Source organism: Lepisma saccharinum, chromosome 4, assembly GCF_977018435.1.
Source record: "Lepisma saccharinum chromosome 4, izLepSacc3.1, whole genome shotgun sequence".
Taxonomy (NCBI): Eukaryota; Metazoa; Arthropoda; class Insecta; order Zygentoma; family Lepismatidae; genus Lepisma; species Lepisma saccharinum.
The window spans coordinates 99,047,727-99,069,832 of record NC_139232.1 but is presented as its reverse complement, the minus strand read 5'-3'; the positions used below and the strand labels follow the sequence as shown (position 1 = coordinate 99,069,832).

Sequence of the window (22,106 nt, the reverse complement as noted above, 5' to 3'; positions counted from 1 at the left end):
CACTGCACCAAAAAATACCTACGTAGCCCCACAAACCATTGACGCATAGCCCCACGAACCATTGATACATAGCTCCACTAACCATTTCCGGTAAGGTTAGGTTAGGTAGGGTCACGTATAGGTTACAATAGTTAAAAATTGGTTTCGAAAAAAATATGCGAAGCCCCACACACCATTCTCGCATAGCCCCAGGAACCATTGACACACAGCCCCACAAACCATTTGCGGAAACGTACCTTCTTCAGTTACAAAAACACGTGTTTGGAAACACTGACCGGGATTACGTCATCACACACAGGCTACATCCACCTGGAAGTAAATGGATGCAAGAGCTTTCGTGCATCGGTCACACAATTATATCGAAAAATAGATGATTTACCGGCAAAATTCAATGAACGATGCGAGAAAACACTTCCCCGAATTTCCACAAGTATAAAGAAACTGTATTCGGTAAGTAATTTCTCCTGTAAGTTTGAAGAAATCCGTTTGTCCGATACGAGAAATTTACCAACCTTTCTTTCTGGATGAATTTAAATACGGTCCAGGAACCTTTTTTCAATGAAACAATAAGCAACTTGGACAGAATTTAAATAGTGCGATAAAAAAGGTTCCGGTCTTGAAGCGGACCCCAATAAAACCCATTAGAATTTATGAATTCCTGGAACCATAACAAGCCTGGTTTTAACCCTTCTCGAGAAGCTCTTTACATCCCTTTAAGGGATTTTTTACAAGAGGATTTTCCGCATGCAAAATGGCCGACGCACCCCAAAACTCCAGATCCTACTGCCTGGATCGTTGCAGCTTCAAATGGCACAAATAAGCCTTACTAATTAAGCCGACCAACGAAACAAGAACAAAGCCAAAAACAATCAACCAACCAATCAAACCAAATCAACAAATAACTAGAATGCAATCAGCATTAGAAATCTCATTATAGCCCAAATTACTTTCTATTTTAAAATACTGCCACTTTATGGACATTGTGAAATATGTTAAACAAGATGAGGTCGAAGTCTAATCAGATCCTGATTTGCCAATACTGTCCGTCTGCGTTAGTTGCGCATGTGCAAAGTGAACGAGTCAAAATACAAAATGCAAGTTGAACGTAAAGATTGTCTCTCTTCTACTCGGAGAGGGTTTGTTACTAGTTGCAACAGCCATCACAAACACAAAAATCGAGTAATAATAAGGAATGGAATTCACACTAGCACAATACTGCTCTGAAATCCACAACGTTGTAAGATGCATATTTGTACCTTTCGTGTTTGTGGAGTCTTCCACTAGAACTAGTCATGTCTTGCGTAGTCGAACAGTAATCAATGAACGATGCCAAGAATGAGGATAAATCTATGAAATCGCCATGAATTTATTGAATCATTTAAACAACAAAACTTATTTTTCTTTTACCAAGAGTGATCGTAAAAAAGGAATACAAAGCCTGTAGATTCCAATAGGTGTTTATTAGGGGAATATGAACTGACTCACATGAGAGAATACACCGTCCTCTGCTTCTCAGCATAGTTTCCCCTTCAGTTGAAGCATGTATCCCAGTGCTTCACGAAGTTCATGATGCCTGTCTCACAGAAACGGATGTCCTATTGTCGAGGAAAAGGCCTTAGTTCGAACTGCACATCCTCATGCGGAGTGAAACCGGAGTCTTCCGAAAGAGAACCAAAGAGATGTAAATTCCTCGAAGCGAGGTATGATATCTAGAATTTAACTTATTGATATTATGAAGTGCAGCTTGTAGTAAAGGCTTGGCTTCTACAACAGGACCCCGATTTCTATGGCACAGGCATCATGAACCTTGAGAAGGGTTGCGATATATGCCTAAACCAGAGTTGACACTATGTTGAGAAGTAGTAAGTATCCTTTCACGTGAGTCAGTTTGCATTCACTTAATAAATACCTACCTGCCTACATTTCTCGAACATGTGTCAGTTTCAAATACAGCAAATCGAGATAAATAATGTTGTTATCAGGGCCAACCCGGTGACGTAATAATGAAACTATCGTCTTATAATTAGAGGCACATATTTTTGGTAAATAAAAAAGTAAAATTTCGGTACAAAAACATAGTCAATTTCGGGTTCAAAAGCGGTAAATAAAATGAAATTTCGCTGTTGTAGCGGTGAAAAAGCGCCATATAATGACATTTTGGTTTTAAAAAAAATTTAATATAATCCCAAATTTGATTTAAAAACTGCACTATTACACAAAATAAACATATCCATTCTAATAGCACATTAAATCATTACCAGAATATTAAATTTATTCCTGTATAAAGGGGTCCATTTTTGCTTCTCAAATATTTACAGCAGAATTAATCAATTTTCCGTGAATTGCATAACTCACAGGATACTTCAGACTTCAGAAATTGTTGCGTCGGTACATAAACGGTAAATTTCGTGTTTAAGAGTCTATTTTGCAGTTCATTTCGCATCATTTCGTGACAAAACAGGGTAGGAAAATGCACCTCAAATCTTTCAGAAACATGAAAAATTAACATTAGAATGTGATATTTCACCTTTCGTGTTTTCGTCAAAAACGAAATATGCATGCCTCTACTTGTAATCAATGTGTCCCGGATTCGATACCCGATAGAAGCACATTGTACAGTGTTTCAGATCCCACTTTAAACTGTAGGTCCAGTTCCGATTAGGCAATCTGAACATGAAGTGGACTTCAAATCAACTTTGACAATCAAACTTTTATCTTATTCGACCTGCAATTTTATTTGCATCTTTAGTAATACATGGAAGGTTCAATAAGATTATTTGAGTGTTACTCTTTCAATTGCTTAACTTTCACAGACACACATTAATCATATTTTCGCTAGGTCTTAAAACCGACTAATTGTATCGCTATATCTGTCCATCGTGGTTAAGTTGAAGCTTAGTGTGTAAGAGCTGTGGGACATTGACAAGATTACTGTGGGTTATTTATGCCATGAATGAGACTGTTGTAAAGATGCTTTATTGCGCAGCACGACGTTACCACTTATCTTATCTATCATGTAGTGTGAATCAATCAAACAGTAAAATCCTGGACAGGACATGAGTGTCTCATCCTTGCTGTCGCGATTAACTGTGGTATATAAACCCAAAATATCACACACGTACTCATTTAGTATTTTCGGAGCATTTTAAAAGTGGTTTTGGAGAGAAAATTCGAGAAGAGATGCGAAAGAAAAGCTCCATAAAAATACCAAAACGTTGGATCTATTAGTCAAAACGTGAAAAGGAAACGTTTCTTTACTCAATAAGAAACACTTCGGATTCCGAAAATGATTACTAACTCATAATCGAATTAATGGTACACTTACACTTTCAGCGTGAGAAGAATAACATGACATAGTATATCTCAATGTCATTTTCCAGTTGTCTCTAGCTCGCATTTTGAATGTTCCAACAAGCTGTCCCGGGAAGCTCTGGAGCGAGGGAACGAAAACAAGTCTCGACCAATGAACGCGTGAGAAGTGCAGTGAGTGCAGCTACCAGCCGTTTGCAGCAACGTGCACGGCTTTCCTCCCCTTTTCTTCCTTTATACGCGGCTTTGCTTGGTAGATTTCAGGCTTAGGAAAGAGGCAACGTATCCTGCAACTCCACAAACCCGCAGTACACGAGCGAAATTTTGGTTGCATACCGTAAGGCGACTTTGTCGAACGACTTTCCCGCCACAACCAACACATCGCGACGGGGCATTCATAATATAAAGAAAAAAAAAACCAACAGCAAATTTGCAGTATGGAATTGATTGCATTGTCCTTCAGCCATAGCAAGAGAGAGAGAGAGAGAGAGAGAGAGAGAGAGAGAAAGAGAAAAGAACCGAGATCAGGGCCACTGTATGACGAAAGCAATACGTCAGCTGATGCGGCTAATCCCTTCCAGACGAATTCCCCTTTGGTCCGATATTGGCTTTTCCAATTTTTCTTCCTTCCTCAATTCTCATCAAGTCCTCCTCTTCCCTTCTTTTTTTTCACTCTCCCTCCGGTTCGTCCACTCCATTTCTGCCATTCCTTCTTTATTCCCTCCTCGTTCCGTGTGGTAATAGTAGGAGGTGTGGCGGATAACAATCCACTTCAAGCGTCCACTGCAGATGGCTGCGTCTTCTTTTCCATGCTCGTCGCGACGTTATACAATCTCCCCACCACGCGGCCCGGGCGAAAATTGCCGGAGGGAGAGAGAGGCCTCGGTGGACGCGATAAGCCTAACAGTAAGCGTAGCGGAGGCTGCGGATGACAGGTCGGCGGGGTGCTCTGCCCAGTGGCGCCGCCACCGTGCAAATTGCTCGTCATTCGCACGACCCCCGCTGCGCTGGCGCGAGACACGTTACCTGGCAACCGAGGCAACAGAGGCAAGTGCGAAAGTAACGGCAGGCGGTAACGCGTCCGCTGTGCTGTAAAACGGAGCGGCGGGGAAAACAATGGAAACGCGGTGAAGGACCGCTTTTTTTTGTCTTGCTTGTTTTTTTCCCTTCCACCAACCGGCCGAGCAAAAGTGTAGATGCTCCATTGTTTCGTCTTCAATGCAGCTTGCTTTTTTATTTACACGTTCTTAATTGAAAGCGATAGCAAGTGTACGATTTGGGATCTAAAGCGAGCTACAAATCTCCCCTTCCTGCATTCTTATTGCTTTCCTAGCACTTTCAATAGCGAGGCAAAAGAAAAGCAAATTGGCACTAAAATAATTGAAATAACTATATTCTCTGTTCGCTGTAAGAATGAAATCAACGTACACAAATGCACGTGCCTGTTGTGAGAGATCCTATTGGTTGTTCGAATGGCAGCTGCGCAGAAATCTTGTGCATGTGATAAAGCCATAACACTGAACGTAGCTGCTATATTGAAGTTATAGGGGCTGTACAGTTACGACCAGTATGTTCATGCGCAAATCAACACTGGAACTAACGGAACAATTTCTCAGAAGTCACGTGGTGTTGTTTACATTAACATCTTTCATACAACGAATGGAGAATAGATCAGACGGGAAAATGATAAAGTAGAAAGGAGAACTTTGGGAAAGATGGGGTACTAAAAAGGAAGAAAAAGAAACGAAAGAAGGGCCCTTATAGAAGACGAAGAGAACTAAAGTAAAAAAAAGTCATTAAAATGAGAAGGAAAGAAATCTTAGAAAGAGAAGTACTTCCATGTTAGTATCGCTAACACTTTTATTTCAATATAATAAGAGAGCATAAAATACTTATACAGCTCTTCTGTATTTGAGCTTTACATGCGAAACACTCATTGGTTTAAATGATTTTACAATTATATGTTTTCACATAAGTTAATAATTCGTACTTAAGTTGTTACACTCACTTTAACAAAATTTCTATAATAACGGTTAAATTGGTGAATTTTAATTTTAATATATTATAATAAACGTATTAAAATATATAGTTCTCGTGCATTGCATAATATGAAGGTTCTATTTGAATTTGTCAGTTTAACAGTTATTATAAAAAGCTTTGTTAAGGTAATTATGATAACTTAGACATTGTTAGCTTGCGTCAACATATCATTGTATGAAAGCTTAGTAACTAAGGCTGAAACGTTGCTACATAAAACTTTTATGTTTTCTATTTGTATTGAAAAGAAAAGTGTTAGTCAAAAGGGAAGAAATGAAATTCTAAAAGAGCAAGACATTAGAGATACCACTGAAATTATAAACCAGGGAAGATATTAAACCAGATAATTAACTAATTTAATACGAATAAGCATATCTCTGTGAGAAACCATTTTTTCAAGTTCTTAACAATAAGAGTCAAATAATCAAAAGGCGTTTATTACGATTTTTCTTTTTAAAAATTAGCATTAGATGTATACCTTCTGTGTGGAAAATATTTATTAAAATACTTGCAAACCGTTTAGCCTTATCAAAGCTAATTAAGAACCACAATTACGCTAATATATTAATGTCTGACATTAAATATTTTTTTCTTCACTTACAGATCCATGAAGTAACCCAATCCTTGGAAGCACTGTCAGCAGAATCATCATCCTCATTACACTACTTCATAGTAAAATCAGCCATGCAAACACCACTCAAAAATAAGTCATACGATAAAATAACTCCAGACACACGAGAAAGCCTATTCGCACAACGTAAGATTGTATTCATATAAGCATTGTTGAAAGTAAGGAAACACACTTAAGCCCAAGCAAATTGACAACACAGCACTCAAAAATTATTTACAACTAATAGTTTCCATCTTATGGGCAAATCTTGGCAACAGTTGGAGAAAATGACAAAGTTTATACAAGCACACTCGCACATACAGACAAATATTTTAGGTCACTTTTTTCTTACAGCAGCAGTTATATTTTTAAAGTGTATTTTTTGTGACTTTATGTAGATTTATGTTTTGGGTTTTGTTTTGTATTCTTTGCTTGGGTGTAACCAACCAGAATTCTGTTCCCTATTTTAAAATTTGAACTCTTGGTGTAGAAAGAACGGTTACACTTGTGCAGGAAGAAGTTTGACATCATTGGAATCAACCATGTTTTTGGTGCAGGAACAGGAATCTCTTAAAAGGGCTTTGTCGTGTATTGGAGTTGTAAGTAATATGTATGTATATATTATTTGTATAGTATATATGTATATGGATAATGTTGAAAGTTCGACGTCTTCTCTCCTTTGCTTTTTCGAATACTTCCTTGGCTTAGCTCTGCTCATCTTCGCTTTGAAGATAAGCCGACAAGCAATCGCAATTCAACTTCTGAAATTCTAAAAACTTTAACTGTCTATAATGTAGAAGACTTGAATCAGCCACTCTCAGTTTATCACACAAACATCACGACAATGCTTCCTAATGCAAAAACGAAGATATATTTGCATCAAAGAAAAACGAAAAAGAAGTTGGATTCAGGGAAGAATTCGAGAAGGCAGGGAGCGAGAGAACAGTTTTGTGGAGGAAAATCGTCCCTGGATGTCTAAAGGTTCCAAGGTTTGGGTTACACTCCCGTCTTTTTTTACAAAAAATTATGTAACCTTCTTATGTTTTTACCCCCCTTCGCTATATTTTTCTGTAGGCTTTCAGAACATTATACACTTTTATACATATATGCGATCCACAGATAAGAAAAAAAAAACATTTTTTTAAAAAGAGAACTGTTATACATATGCCTTTTCTCTTACCTTGTATTCAGAAATGCCCATAATATTACATACAAGCTAGTCACAAGTATAAAGTGCTGAATATAAAATTTCAGATCTTAAGATGAGAGGCAAGAGTGAATTTCATGCATGAATTTATGACAGAACAACTTTGTGTAAGGTAGTGCCTACGGCTTTCTTTATGTCTGACAAAATACAGTTTATCTGCACTTATGTTAGTAACCACTTATCCCATCAGTTCATGTAACACACTGAAATATTTTTAGGTTTTCATGTTAAGAATAATATCAACTAGCGTCGTTCCTGGATAACCCGTTATTGTAAATCACAAAATCAAAGTAGCATTATATTCTCACAAATAATCGAAATTATTCTAGATTCATAATTTCAAGAATCACTTTGTTATGAACTTGAATTGAATGGAAAAGATCAGGATTTCTTTTAGAACAATAAACTAATTTTAGCACACAATTCTACCTTTTATTTACTAATTTCTATATATATTTCCATTGAATTTTATATATTATTAATATGCAGATGATCATAGTTTGTACGTAACAGTGAAATGAAGTAAGTAAGAAGTAAGTAAACATCTCATATCACACTGAAGATAAAAATAATGCACAGGTATTTAGAATCACTTCCATATTGTGTGTTTGTATTTTTACTAACTTACATTGCTTTCCTACCTATTTAGGTTAATAGCGACGATGAAGATGAATGGTGAAACTGATGAAGTAACAAACACAACTAAATGTTCATATCTATCTAGGATTCGAACCAATCCAAGAGACTGACAGATTTTGCATTAAACAATCTACGTGTATAAAGTGAATAGCGTTTTGCGCTTCCACTTCCTCAGAACTAATCTGATTTTGCCCTACAAGTATGGGAGAAATTACCACATTTTTTTCTCTTATGAATCACTGAGGGTGCATGTAACACACTGAAATATTTTTAAGTTTTCATGTTAAGAATAATATCAACTAGCGTCGTTCCTGGATAACCCGTTATTGTAAATCACAAAATCAAAGTAGCATTGTATTCTCACAAATAATCGAAATTATTCTAGATTCAAAATTTCAACAATTACTTTGTTATGAACTTGAATTGAATGGAAAAGATCAGGATTTCTTTTAGAACAATAAACTAATTTCTATATATATTTCCATTGAATTTCCATTCCAATTTTGGGAAACGATTTGCGAATTTTCGGGGTCCCGAACAAACGGGCAATTTTCGAACGATTGTGTATTTTAAAAGTGATTACTTCATCATTTTCTTGCATTATAAGTGTCAAAACTTTTTTAAATATAACAATTTTCATTCTATAAATACAAAAACAAAAATTCTAGGGAGCGTACATAGTATGTAGAATTTGTGATTTTTATTTTAAATCCACGTTATGCACAGATCGGACTGGACCTACAGTTTAAAGCGGGATCTGAATCACCATGTGCCTCCATCGATATCAAATCCTGGACTCCTTGATTACAAGGCAACGACGTTACAACTACGCCATCTTGGAAGCTCACAAACATAAGTTAGAAATTGCGAGTGGCTAAAATAATAATACGCACGCACGCACGCACAGTAAATGAAAATTTCTGACTTTATCAAAACCTTACCATAACCTTTTTTCTGGTCTCGCTCCCCTGTTTAGGAAATAACTCCGAAAATAAACGGGATTCATTTCCATACTTGCTCCTAAGGGTCGGCAATATCTTGCTGTTGATTTCTCATTATTTTCTAAGTAATCAAACATTTAATTGCAGAAATCTATTCCCTCCCCAACTCTCCTTTTAACATTTCATCATAATTTTACTTGGATTTTAAGATGCATAACTACTTTCGTCTCATCAACGTTTATCTCATTTTTCTTCTCTTGCTACGGATGCTAATATCCTGAGTTCCGAAGTCTTAAATATCTCACTTAACTAGTTTATGAACTTCGACAGTTGGGGAAAATCACCTATTTCGCAGGATGTGTACTTAGCAATCCGCGAAATGAGAATTTCAAGATATATCTTGCAATTAAAATGCTAATGCAGTTCTTGATTTATTTATAATTCGCGAAGGGTCGAAACGTTTTGATTTTCCCCGTGACAGTCAATCTTCTGCCACCGTTTGTTCCGTGGAAAACTTCAGCATACGATTCTGACATCCTTCGATTTGGTTCTCGGAATTTCTTAACTTTCCTGGTAGGGAGACTACCTTCAATTAATCTGGCATGTAAACGTCAGTTACGAATCAAATGAGCAAGTTTTCTCAACTCTAATGTGATGTCAAGGCTTGTTACCTTTGATCCCCCTACCACACACCCACGGAAGACTAAGTGCATCAAATCTATTTGATGTATTCATCGATTGATGCACTAAAGTGTGTTTTTGTTTGTTTTGAAAAGAATCAAGTTTACAGTTTGATGCATTTTTTTTTAATATAGTTTGTAAATAACGTGAAAGTGCATCATATGAGTATTTCTTTCCATGTCGAGCAGTATTTGCCGACCTCACTGATCCCTTCAACAGGGAAATTTAACTTAATTAAGTCAGTGGAAAACTAGTAACGTAAGATTTAAGCCTTGAAATTGTAGGTTTTGCCAAAAAAGGTAAGCGTTACATTCGTTTTCTAGAAATAAGAAAGGGCTGCGAGAGGTAATTAATGTCGACTCATAGGGGATGAAATAGGCTGTTGTTCATCCTTGGCAAAAGGTACGGACAAACGGCTACGAATTCACGTAGTCGAATTATAAAATACCCATTTATTCCCACATTTCTAAATAACTGGTACAGTGGGATCCACTAGTATTACCCTGCAAATTGTCCATGACTATTTTCATTAATTATTCTCTTACACCGTATGCATTTTTAAGCGATGGATTTTTATGTACGCTGGTACAAAAGCTGTCAACAGCTTGTTTTGAGTTTTATTTTAATTCTTGAAGCTCTTATTGGGTCAAACAAAGTGCACGAACATGGTGATGGACAATTTGCACGGTAATACTAGTGGATCCCACTGTACAACAGACAGATTCACATTTAGATGCTAGGTTGGTATAATTTACTTGGAATGAGCGAGGACCTTCTCCTGAATCGATGCTATTTCGTTGCCGGCTCTAATTCAACTCATCTCTCGTTCTTCCTTTTCCTCCAAAACTCCCGATCATTCCCCTCTCTACGTCAACAACCTTACCATATCTTACACTAGCACCGCTCCGCTCCGCATTCCAGCTCATGCTGACGCTTACACTTCCTTGTTCCTGCTTCCTTCCTAACACATGCCACACATTAATGAGACGTTTGCCTTACGAGCTTTAGACAATATGTACAGTGTGAATGAAGAGTATGAACCCCAAATGACCATCAGTAACTGAGCAATTCCATAAACAAAATCAGAAACCAAATGATACCGTTCTATGAATTCAATATCCCAACAACTTCCAATTTGTTTTATTTATACTAAAGTATTTCCCTTTATTTTAACCTAAGGCCCATTTTTTAAGTATATTTTGGCAGAGGACCTGTCTTAAAACAGAACAAATTATGGTGTGATTTAACAAAAATTACCCAACTTATCTACAAAAAAAGAACTTAAAATACTAAACCACTACTTTAACATAACTCTCTCTGTCATTGTTCCATTCTAACTCGTCCTTTTTGACACTTACGAAGGAGAAACTCAACTTAAAGTGCGATACCCTCGGCTATTCAATAGGAAGTGATTTCCTTACAGAGGTTCGCTCTCATGTGATCTTTCGTTACTTCATAGCCACGCCCCTTGCATAACCAAAGCCATCTAGTGGCAAACCAATATAACAATTCTTTGATGAAGCATAGCCTTACGCAGGATGCATAATTGTAAACATTTCCGTTAATGATCGCCACACATTATACGGGTAATACCAGGCTATAAACACTGAGTGAAAACATAATGAGCATGAACATAGGTTAGGCTATGCTGGGACGTATCAAAATCGTAGCTTAAGTCATAACTAGAGCTCTGATTTTTTATGTAATTACATATTCTATTCCTTTTTAGATACATACCTTGAGCAGGAAAATGTCAACGAATTATATAACTGACATGATTTTGCATAAGTTTTATGTTACATATTTTTACATATTTGCCGGGATATTACATATTTTACATAGTTGCTAATTAATTTACTTTACATAAAACAACATATTTCGTTAATTTTTTCCCATCTTGATCCCTTTTTCCTATGTTTTTGATCTCTGAAACATGATGAAGAAAATTTGTAGCTTATGTGATGTCATATTTTCTAATCAATGCTTACTGCCTACGGTCACTTGAAATTGACTGCCAATTCGACAGACAGGCTGTAGGAAAGAAAAAAAAGAAAAACAATTCTTCTCGTTATATATATATATATATATATATATATATATATATAAGCTTTCAGGCTTAGGCAAAGCACCTAGAAACTTGGCATCGGTGGACAAGAAAGCTACTTTCCTGTACATAGCGAGTTACATAAATAGTAGATATGTATTTTCATTCGATTGTTCTCTCTGTAGATGCTTCTCTTTACAATTTGTTTCGAAAGTTGCAAAGAGCTCTCTTACATATTTACATATTATGCAATAACTTGCGATGTGAAAACTAAATAATATTTGAGAAAATTGATTTCTTAACTATGTTCACGTTGCTCTGCTTTTTGGAGCTTATAAATTTTATACTAATTTTAATTTGAACAACTTACGTCTTTAAAATTACGTTGAATATGTTCAAATAAAATAAATATCTACCAGAATTCTTCATATTTCTTGGACACTCGATTGTTATTAATATTCTTTGATACAACATATTTAGCTACATATCCTTTTGATAACCCATATTTAGGTACATATTTTATCAATTATTGTTACATATTTATGTACATATTTTGTACTTTTATATTACATAAAAATCCGGGGTTTAGTCATAACATTTCCTTCAACCACAGAAATCTCTACGGTTCCAAAATCGTTTTCCTCATGTTTCTTTACTTCTACAATCTAAGTGCTTGAACCTTACGTCAAACTTCGGCAAGTCGTTGGGTGTTTGACGACATTGCTATCGGCACAACCTGCCCCTTCCCTGGCTAATAGATGCCGCCACAGAAGTTCCAAATTGCAGACGTAATACTTGACAATGGCCTGCAATAGAACAGAACGATCCCTCGTATATGTGTGTCGGGGGGATTCGCAGAACAGAGAGGTTATAAGGAGAGAGAAGGAAACATGAGACGCTCCAGCGAATTGCGTGACGTCACATGACGAGAAACTCTATCTCTCCTCGGCAGTGTTGCCACAAAATTTCCCTCTCAAGACAAGAAAGGACCTCGAGTTTTCCCTCCACTGTAAGAACTTTCGATCTGGTAACCGAGCTGAGACCCGCTTTAGACGAAAACATTTTCCTTGTCATTTTTCTTAATGCCATGACCAAAATGCTACCGTGTAAATTGAAAAATCTTGTGGTATTTCTCAAGAATAGAAGAGGTATTTCCATAGCACTTTTCGTAGCGTAACCAATCAGAAGCGACCTCTAGGTCACGAGTGCAGTTATGGCGGCCGAGTGAGATGTAAACAGCGTCTCACTTCACATTTTTAAAAGGCGATAACTATTCAACCGAGAGGAATAACGTCTCAAATAAAAAATATATCAAGTACAAATCAATGGCACAGCTTAAATACATACTTTATAGTGTTTACAGTACACGCACGGAAGAATAAATTAGTTTTTTTTTCAATTGTAAACATCGGTCTCCGCCCTCCGTGGCGGACTGGTTAGTGCAACACGCTACGACGCCATGGGTCCCGGGTTCGAATCCCGGCCGGGGCATGGGTGTTCTTTGTGAGTGTCCATTCATCATCATCACTCATCCTCATCTTCACGATTAACCAAAAGTGGCATAAAAGCGAAGTAAAATCAATAAATAAATACAAAGTAAACACCGACCATTGGCTCATCTCGTATGCCTTTCGTGCTGTATATATTATCTAACGTTCTCTGCACGCTTGGCATCGCAATCGCAAATGCTAACCGGAATGTTACAAGAAATAATGTCTGATATGAAAAATACTATAAGACTTTTGGAAGCATTTATGCTAGCAAAAATGCTAAAGGAAATGCTTCCATCTAAGCTGTGCCTAAGGCTCATATATATGGTAGGGCTGAATAAAGGACTACCCGGAATACCATGGAATTTTTTTATGAAGAAACGTCACCAAATTTAGCTGTTCCGTATAACAGATGCCTTTTGGAAGATCAGCTACTCTATAACTGTGGTGCAGCCTCCAAGAAGAAGAACAGTTGCTATGATATAGACTGTACAAACAAAGCTTGAATATGGTTTTTAAATATGTAAACTTTTATGTTGTGTTTATTCTGTGACGTACAAACACATACAATTCCGATAGAAATTGTATTTATTCATACAATTTAACAGTCACCCAACTAACATGGAAACTTACATGTTTCAAAATCCTCTTGCAAATTTTGCTTGCACAGGCTATCACAGCAATTGTTCATTTTTGTCTTCTTCTTCGAAGTAGCACCACCGTAATTAACTGATCAGTGTCTTCGGTAATGGTTTTCTTCGAATTAAAATCATGGCTGAGCCGATACCAATGACGATGTATCGGTATCGGAAAGTATCGGTTCATTTTAACCGATACCGTGCGATACTTTCCCTTTTTTTAATGGTGGCGGTTTCAGCAGAAATGCCAGTCAAATTATCCTGGAGGTAATGCAAAATTCGAAGTTTCCATTGATTTTGTACCAATATCATGTTTTAATTTGATTTTTTATTTCACGTCCCTTTTCTGCTACTTTTGGTTATTCACGGCGATGAGGATGAGCGATGATACCGTATCATTCTACCGAATGATGGGACCGAACCAGCCACTCCTAATGGGTGATGTAGCTACTCATCATTCATCCTCATAAATGATGAGAGCACTTGTCATAACGACAAGTTAAATGCTTGGCAGCAAAAGGCACAACCGAAATAAAATATCTTAACAACTAGAAAAGGCAAATAGTCACTCGTTAGATTTTAGAACCTTGAACCAGAATCATACATGGTAAGGATTAGGATAAATATCTGTCTAGACTTAGAAGAATGATGATGAAGATAATATCTAAAAGTAAAATGAAACTATTCTTTCTCTAGACTTGGTAGGTAGTTCACCTAAGTCAGGCAGACCGCTCTCCTTCTCTCCTTCCCAAAGTGCTCTTGCCTGTCTCTAATCAAATCGAAAAGTGAGTCCTCTGCCAGCCTGTCCGCTCCTCCAAACCCCTGTCTCAGGAGACTTCCTATACGCTGATACGTGAGCTTTGACCTTCCTATTATTGTAAGCTGCTTACTACTTGTTTACCTGTTGTAAACCTTGTAGCCTCAATATATCAGGAAGTGGAAGTCTGCTTGACACTCGACTGTGCATAATTCAAATACCTCAGAGAAGTGGACAGTTGGTGTAAACAAGTGAATGAACCTTGGTGTATTGAAGCCTCTAGAGAAAGTAAAAATAAAATAAAGAATAATCTTATGGCTTGGTACGATACGATCAAATAGATGAAGGGACACTTAGAATGAACACTCATCACGCCCAGACCAGGATTCGAACCCGGGACGTCGTAGAGAGCTATGCTAACCACTCTGCCATGGAGATCACCTGTACCAATAAATAACAACAACCCGTGGTGTAACAGCCCGTAAGAGCCAGTGCCCACCTACCGACTACCGGCCTCACTCCAACCAGAGGTGGGAAATAATCCAACCAGTTACGGGGTGGTGACGTGTGGTAAGCACGACGAATCCCCAGTCGTTGTTGTAGGTTCCAGTGAAAGGTTACGCTACTCATTCGTAGGTCGCCAATTTCCTCACGATGTAGGTGGCCACCGGTCCAATACACAGGCCGAAATCTCAGGAGAAAAGCTGATATGCTTCCCCCAGGAGACTCGTGCGTCCCGTAACCGGTATCGGTATCGGTGGGTAGCGGCAAGAGTATCGGTATGGGTGATATCGGCTCAGCCTTAATTGAAATGTTTCATGTTTTTTTCTTGTCCGGGCTTTTAATAACCCTCTAATTCTCCATAATTTTAATTCCCCTCCTCAAATCTTCGTCTGTCAATCTTCATATTTTTCACCACCTTGACTCTCTATCGAGTTAGTACATGTGCTTGATCTGTGAAGCAAACAATTATTCTTATGAAAAACTATTTATGCTGACCAAGGCAGAAATTTATTTTATTATAAAACATAAACTAAACGTAACGTTTCAACCTTCTAGCAAGGTCTTCTTCAGACTCTGCACCAAGTACAAATGTAACAAGGTACAAAACAGGACGATATATGTACACAAAAATTACTCCCCTCCAGACTATTAGAAAGTTGTTCTGGAACATTCTAGCAGGTGGCTTTCCCTTGTCAACTGTACATTCACCTAAAATACTAAACATTTTTACTTCCATCTAGAATGTGGTTGGACTCTTAATCTCACGCTCTTTTTCCTTCATTCTTCTTCCTTCTTCTCTCCTCTTTCTCTCGTCATTTCCACTCTTTCTAACACTTCTTCCATTCTTTGTTTATCTTCAGTCCCCAATTCCAGTTCAATGTGTCTTCTTCACCTTTCTTCTCTATTTCTTGGCCTCCTTCCATTTTCTCACTAGCATTCTCTTCTCCCTTCCTATCTGCTTAGCCTCATCCCACTCTATGTCATGTCGTGTTTCTCTCGTGTGATTCTTGTTATTCCCATGAATGTGTCTGTGTTCGAAATGAATAATCTATGGATATCCATTCTCTTGTATGAGCACATACTTTGTGTTTTATTGTGGAACGATTCAAAGGAGACTCTGTAGAAAGGTAAAATCTCTCTCCAGACGTCAGTGCTCGGTCGAGCGACATTCCACTACACCACAACATTCCACACATAGCGGAAGCACATGACGTCAGGAGGCTCTGCATATTTCGTTACTACCGGGTTCAAACGGAAGTGCTGACCATGCAGCTAGGAAGTATTTGCCAGCAGCTTAAAAGAGCTCTACCAGGTCAAGACCTCCTGCACTTTCAGGTCTCAAGCTCGGCTCGGAACTCAGGGACGTAGCTTTCGCCAAAGGCAACCGCACAGTTCATATGCGAATTGACCAACCTCAGTACCACAGTTTGTGAGTCACAGCCGTAGATAAGCCGTCGCTCGAATAGCCTTCTCAAGGGCTATCTCTCCAAGACCAGCTTGTGCATCGCCACCTGCCACGGGAAAGAAGACCTTGAGCTCTCGAACCCAGGACTCCGTGCTCTGTCGCCTGACGTCTACACTCAACCGCTTGGCCGAGAGGTAAGATGCACATCGTCGATATCCCTTGAAATCTTTCCACTCTCTGCCAGTAGCCTGTCAGCGAGATTGTATGGGGACCCATAAAACGTAACCTAGCTCTACCATCTGACCCCAAAGCTTTCACAATGACGATCCCCATAGTTTGTGCTATTGAAACCAGTGAACGCATCAATATACTTTCATTCAGCACCACTAGATGGCTGCTCCGACAAGTTTTAGATTTCATAGCTTCTTGACACATGCAGTTATACAATAGCTATCAGACAGAAACAGATTAAATGTTCGAGTTTTGCGTGCAAGAAAAAAATTAGCTTATAACCACTCATTGTCGAAATGATGTTACTGACAGGGCCGTATCAAGGTTTGTGGAGGCCCCCATTTTTTTATTATTTTTTTACTAGGAGCTTTATTAACTCAATATGTTAACCACCAATTTTCAGCAGGTGAAATGGTAGACCTGATTTTAGAATCAGTAGTCATTCACAATCGAACATATCGCAGATAGGTTTGCAGGGAGAATAGCGCAGTAAAATAAAGTTACAGGACGAAAATTGTAGCGCTATAGCAGCAGTAAAATTCTGCGTCTAAATGTCTACAGTATATTATGAAGAGTGAACACCGTAACTACGTACAGTCACGGACACTGCCGGCTTGTAATGAATACATTAACTTTCAATGGAATCGTTACAAGCCGGCAGTGTCCGTGACTGTACAATATGTAGTAAATACTAGGGGCGTTCAGACGGAAACAAAGAACTGAGCCGTGGACTGTACTTACGTACATAATTTATTATAAATTATATTATTTACAATACGAGTATACTACATATGCACGGTCCATCTACTGGACAATTACCGACAGGCTTATTGTGGAAATTGTAGTAACTACACTTTCTTCAAGAAAATTCTCAAAGGCTTAACACTTATAGTAGAAGTAGTTGTATTTACGGTACTATAAACCCGAGAAAGTATGAACCCCTCCTCAAGCAGATTTGCTATACTTAAAACAAGCTTAACATGAGCATATGAGCTTTTTGTTCAAGTGTGGAATCTTGTCTAATCTAAGATTTTTGTGAAAATGCCCTCGGGAATTTCCTCAGAAAGTATGACCCTCTCAGATTGATTTGTTTATACTTACAAAAGGCACTTCTGTGAGATTGTTATCCATAAATTTGTTAAAAATATGCCCCTCTTGTGGCCACACTTAAAACTGGCCATCCACACACATACACACACACACACACATATATACACACACACACATACACACATACATATTTATTTCTGGTTTAAGTTCTTGGATACCAGGTTCAATTTACATATCTAATATTAAAACAATGTAATTCTTCTAGAATTGCTCCGTGACAACAGACCCATCTATGTGCAAATGCCTGAACTCGGTGAATACTTGGGAACAAGTCCATTTTTTTCATTATGTCAACATTTTTAACTTCTTTTGCCAGTAATAGGGAAATGGTAGCAAGCATTAGACAAAGTACTTTGGAGCTGAATATTCCTTTTCTTAGACGTCGTATATTACTAAAATATTTTCAATTCACATATTTCTCATACCGCTGTATCTTGTTCTATTAGGCCTCTTCGAGAACATTGCCTATTAGGACTCTTCGAGAACATTGCCTATTAGTGAAATAATAGGACAAGCATATGGCGGTATGGGGATATGTGAATTGTTGGTTTCTTCAATTCACATAAAAGGATTGAATAGAAACTAGGATATTTTGCATTTGTTATATTCAATTTATTTGTTGTAATCTGTTCATATATAAAATCAAGCCCCGAGAAAATATAAGATCAATACTTGAACAATATGTGCGCATGACGGCCCCAAAGCGGTGGGATCGATACTTTCTGCACAGCGATCAGTTCATTTCGAGCCCAGCACCGGCGTGTCGATCAATATTTGGAGCAGCGATCCTTTACAAATTAGTTCCAGACAATTCCGCTCCCCTAAGCGTGGAGGCGCTGCGGTCGGGATTGCATGTACGCTCAGCAGAAAAACGGGATACACTCAGAAGAAAGTACTTCGGCAAAAATGTTAGAGAATAGCTCATGTTTCTGAATATACCCCTACAGTGTTTCTATTGGCTCTGTAAAACTATAAAAGCCAGGGTACAGTGCAGATTCTTCACCATTGCTGGATTGGCAGTGGAACCCACTGCTCCACCAAAGTATAGGAGACTTGAAGCATATAATTTGGCGGAATAATCCAAGTAAGGTCATATATACATATACATACAAAGCACAGTGCTGAACTCAACTGATCCAGCATAGAGTTTTGAATTTAAACCCCAAGAAATTGTATATAAATACCAAAGCCAAAACTATTAATACACGTACACACATACACACACACACAAAGCACAGTGCTGAACCCCAACTGATCCAGCATAAAGTTTTGAATTGAATCCCAAGAAATTGTATATAAATACCAAAGCCAAAAAATATTAAGTGTATACACGCATATATACATACACACACACAAAGTACAGTGCTGAACCCCAACTGATATTTTTATTCAGTATAAAGTTTTGAATTGAAACCCAGGAAATTGTATATAATAAACAACAACAAAAATGCCGAATCAAAAATATTGTAATCAATGCAATAAAAATATATCCAGCCCCAATTGGGCCAAGCATCAAAAAATTTGTAATCCAGACAAATACAAAACTCCCACAAAAATTTGCCCCAAATGCAATAGAAAATACAACATGGAATATTTCACATATAAACATAAAGATACTTGCTCTGCATTGCCCTCTCAACCATCTACATCTGGTCTGAAAAGAAGGCACGAAGCACCTGTTAATGCCAGAGCAGCAAAACAGCCACGCCATGAACCTACCCGTAGCAGTTTTAATGCCCAACTTAAGGATTACCAGTTTGTATCAGAGCTAAGATGCGGCATTGAGAATTTCTTGAACAGTATAAATTCTGATCTGCAGGCAATTCTTAATGCACAAAATGGCTCTTATAAGCTATCCCTCAAATTGTTTGTACAATATAAGAAACCAAATGGCACAAAATTTACACAGCCCCACATAACAGAAACTGTACCGGTATATTCAAATGCAAATTCAGACAAAATAATAAGCAGGTTGATTGATCAATTAAATATCAAACACTCTGAATTTGCGGCAAAAGAGTCCGGATGGAGCCTATGCGGTTCATCACACAAGTTATATGTTAATATTTCTGAATTCACTCCATTACAAGGATCCACTTATCTGCCTTTACCTGCCAATATTAAAAACAGAAGAGCCGTGGTTAATATAGAAAATACCGACCAGAAATGTTTTCTGTGGTGTATATTAGCTGCTTTGTTTCTAGTTTCAAGGCATCCTGAGAGAATAAGTTATTACAAACAGCATGAACATATTTTTGACGATGCAATGAAGGGTTTAGAATATCCAATGTCAGTTCAGAATATTGATAAATTTGAAAAAAGGGCCAGGCACATCAATGGCAAACAATTATCTATTAATGTTTTTATTTGTTCTACTGGACGTGGCAATTCTTTGATAGAACCTCTCAGAATCAGTACACTTGATGATGAATCTGCAATTCCGATTGATCTGCTCTTAATTGAAGGGGATGGCACATATCATTACACTCTGATACACAGTCTTGAAGCTTTAGTCAGAAAACAACTAGACAAAACTCATACAATATTCAAGTTGTGCAGAAGATGTTTGACTGTATTTGATGGTCAAAAAATGGTGAAGGGGGTTCGGGAAGAGAATGCAGAAATTGCAAAAAACAAGTTAAAAGAGCATCTGAAATACTGTGGCAACCATAAACCTGTTCATATGGTGATGCCCAATCCAGGTGAAAATTGCAAATTCAAAAAGTATGAAGCCCTGTTGGAACACCCAGTATATATTGTCTGTGATTTCGAATCGAACCTCAAACCTATTGCATTCTGTAGCCCAGATCCAGAAGAATCATCAAGTACACCATACCAGCAACATGAACCATCCAGCTTTTGTTATGTGGTTATACGGGACGGTGTTGTTATTAAAATAGATTCATACATGGGAGAAGATGCCATCAAAGAATTTGCACATAGAATGGAAAATATGTGTCGTGACATAGCATCTAACATCTTATTAAAATCAAAGCCTATGTTGCCTTTAACAGAGGAACAGATTGAGGATTTCAACAATGCAGAAAAATGCCCGGTATGTGATTCTGAATTTTCAGATACAAATATCAAGGTGAAACACCATTCTCATACAGATGGTAAATTCTTAATGGCCCTGTGTAATAGCTGTAATATTAAGATCAAGAGACCAAGATTTATCCCCATATTTTGCCATGGAGCATCCAATTATGATTTCCATCATCTGATCAAGTACGAGGGGTTTGAGAAGCAGAATTTAAATATTTTAGCTGAAAATGATGAAAAATATATATCTATTAGCAAGATAATTAAAGTTGATGGTGTTCCTATTCAATTAAGATTTCTTGATTCTTACAGATTTTTACCTGCTAGCCTGGATACACTGGCCTCTCAATTATCTGATGATGACTTGAAAATCACACGTGCATTGTTTCCAAATCAGGACCTGAAATTAATTAGGCGGAAGGGTGTATATCCATATGACTATGTCACAGATTCTTCTAAATTTGATGAGTGTTCCCTGCCACCACAAGAAGCATTTTACAGCAAAATCAGAGGATCTGGAATCAGTGATGAAGATTATCACCATGCCCAGTTGATGTGGGACAATTTAAATTGCCAGACATTTGGTGATTATCACATGGCTTATTTGAAACTTGATGTTACCCTCTTAGCTGATATAATACAGATATTCAGAAAATCTTCCATGCAAAATTATGGACTGGACCCAGTGTATTTTTACAGTGCCCCGGGCCTAGCATGGGCTGCAATGTTTTTCAACACCAAAAAGCCATTGGATCTGATCCACGATCAAGAAAAGTATCTGTTTATGGAGGAATGTATAAGAGGGGGGATGGTGCAATGTTCCCAGAGATATGCCAGAGCAAATAACAAGCATATTATGCTGCCTGATTATGATCCAACACGGCCATCAAATTATATACTGTATGGAGATGCAAACAACCTCTATGGTCACGCTATGATGGATAAATTGCCATATGCAGAGCTTGAGTGGGTCGAAGATTTCAATATTGAAGATCTTAAGGATTTTGATGACAGTGAGTATGGCCTCTTCTTAGAGACTGATCTGACAATTCCTGATCATTTACACAACAAATTTTCTGATCTGCCCCCAATTCCCGAGGTTCAGTGCTCACCTGGCTCTAAACAGAAGAAGCTCATGACGACACTGGAGCCGAAACAGGGTTATGTCATATATTATAAAAACCTCCAATTCCTGATGAAACATGGTGTCCAAGTGACCAAAGTTGGCAAAGTCTTGAGGTTCAGGCACTCAAGATGGTTGAAACCATACATTGATACAAATACGGAGCTTCGAACATCTGCAAAGAGCGAATTTGATAAGGGCTTGTTTAAATTGATGGTGAATTCAGTGTATGGCAAAACAATTGAAAATGTCAGGAAACATACCGATGTTAAAATAATTACTGACCCCAGCCGGAGCAAAAAATTGGTTGCAAAGCCCAACTTCAATTACAGAAGAAT

At 37.8% G+C, this 22,106-nt stretch overlaps 1 protein-coding gene across 1 annotated transcript in view; it reads left to right on the top strand.

The window, feature by feature from the left end:
- LOC145986658 (uncharacterized) overlaps window positions 1-7,586 on the top strand; it is a 91,770-nt gene extending 84,184 nt beyond the window's left edge. Inside the window, exon 8 of the mRNA XM_083120937.1 lies at window positions 5,950-7,586. The gene's annotated coding sequence lies outside the window, so the exon portion shown is untranslated. The remainder of the gene's footprint in view (window positions 1-5,949) is intronic.
- The last annotated feature ends 14,520 nt before the right edge of the window (window positions 7,587-22,106 follow it).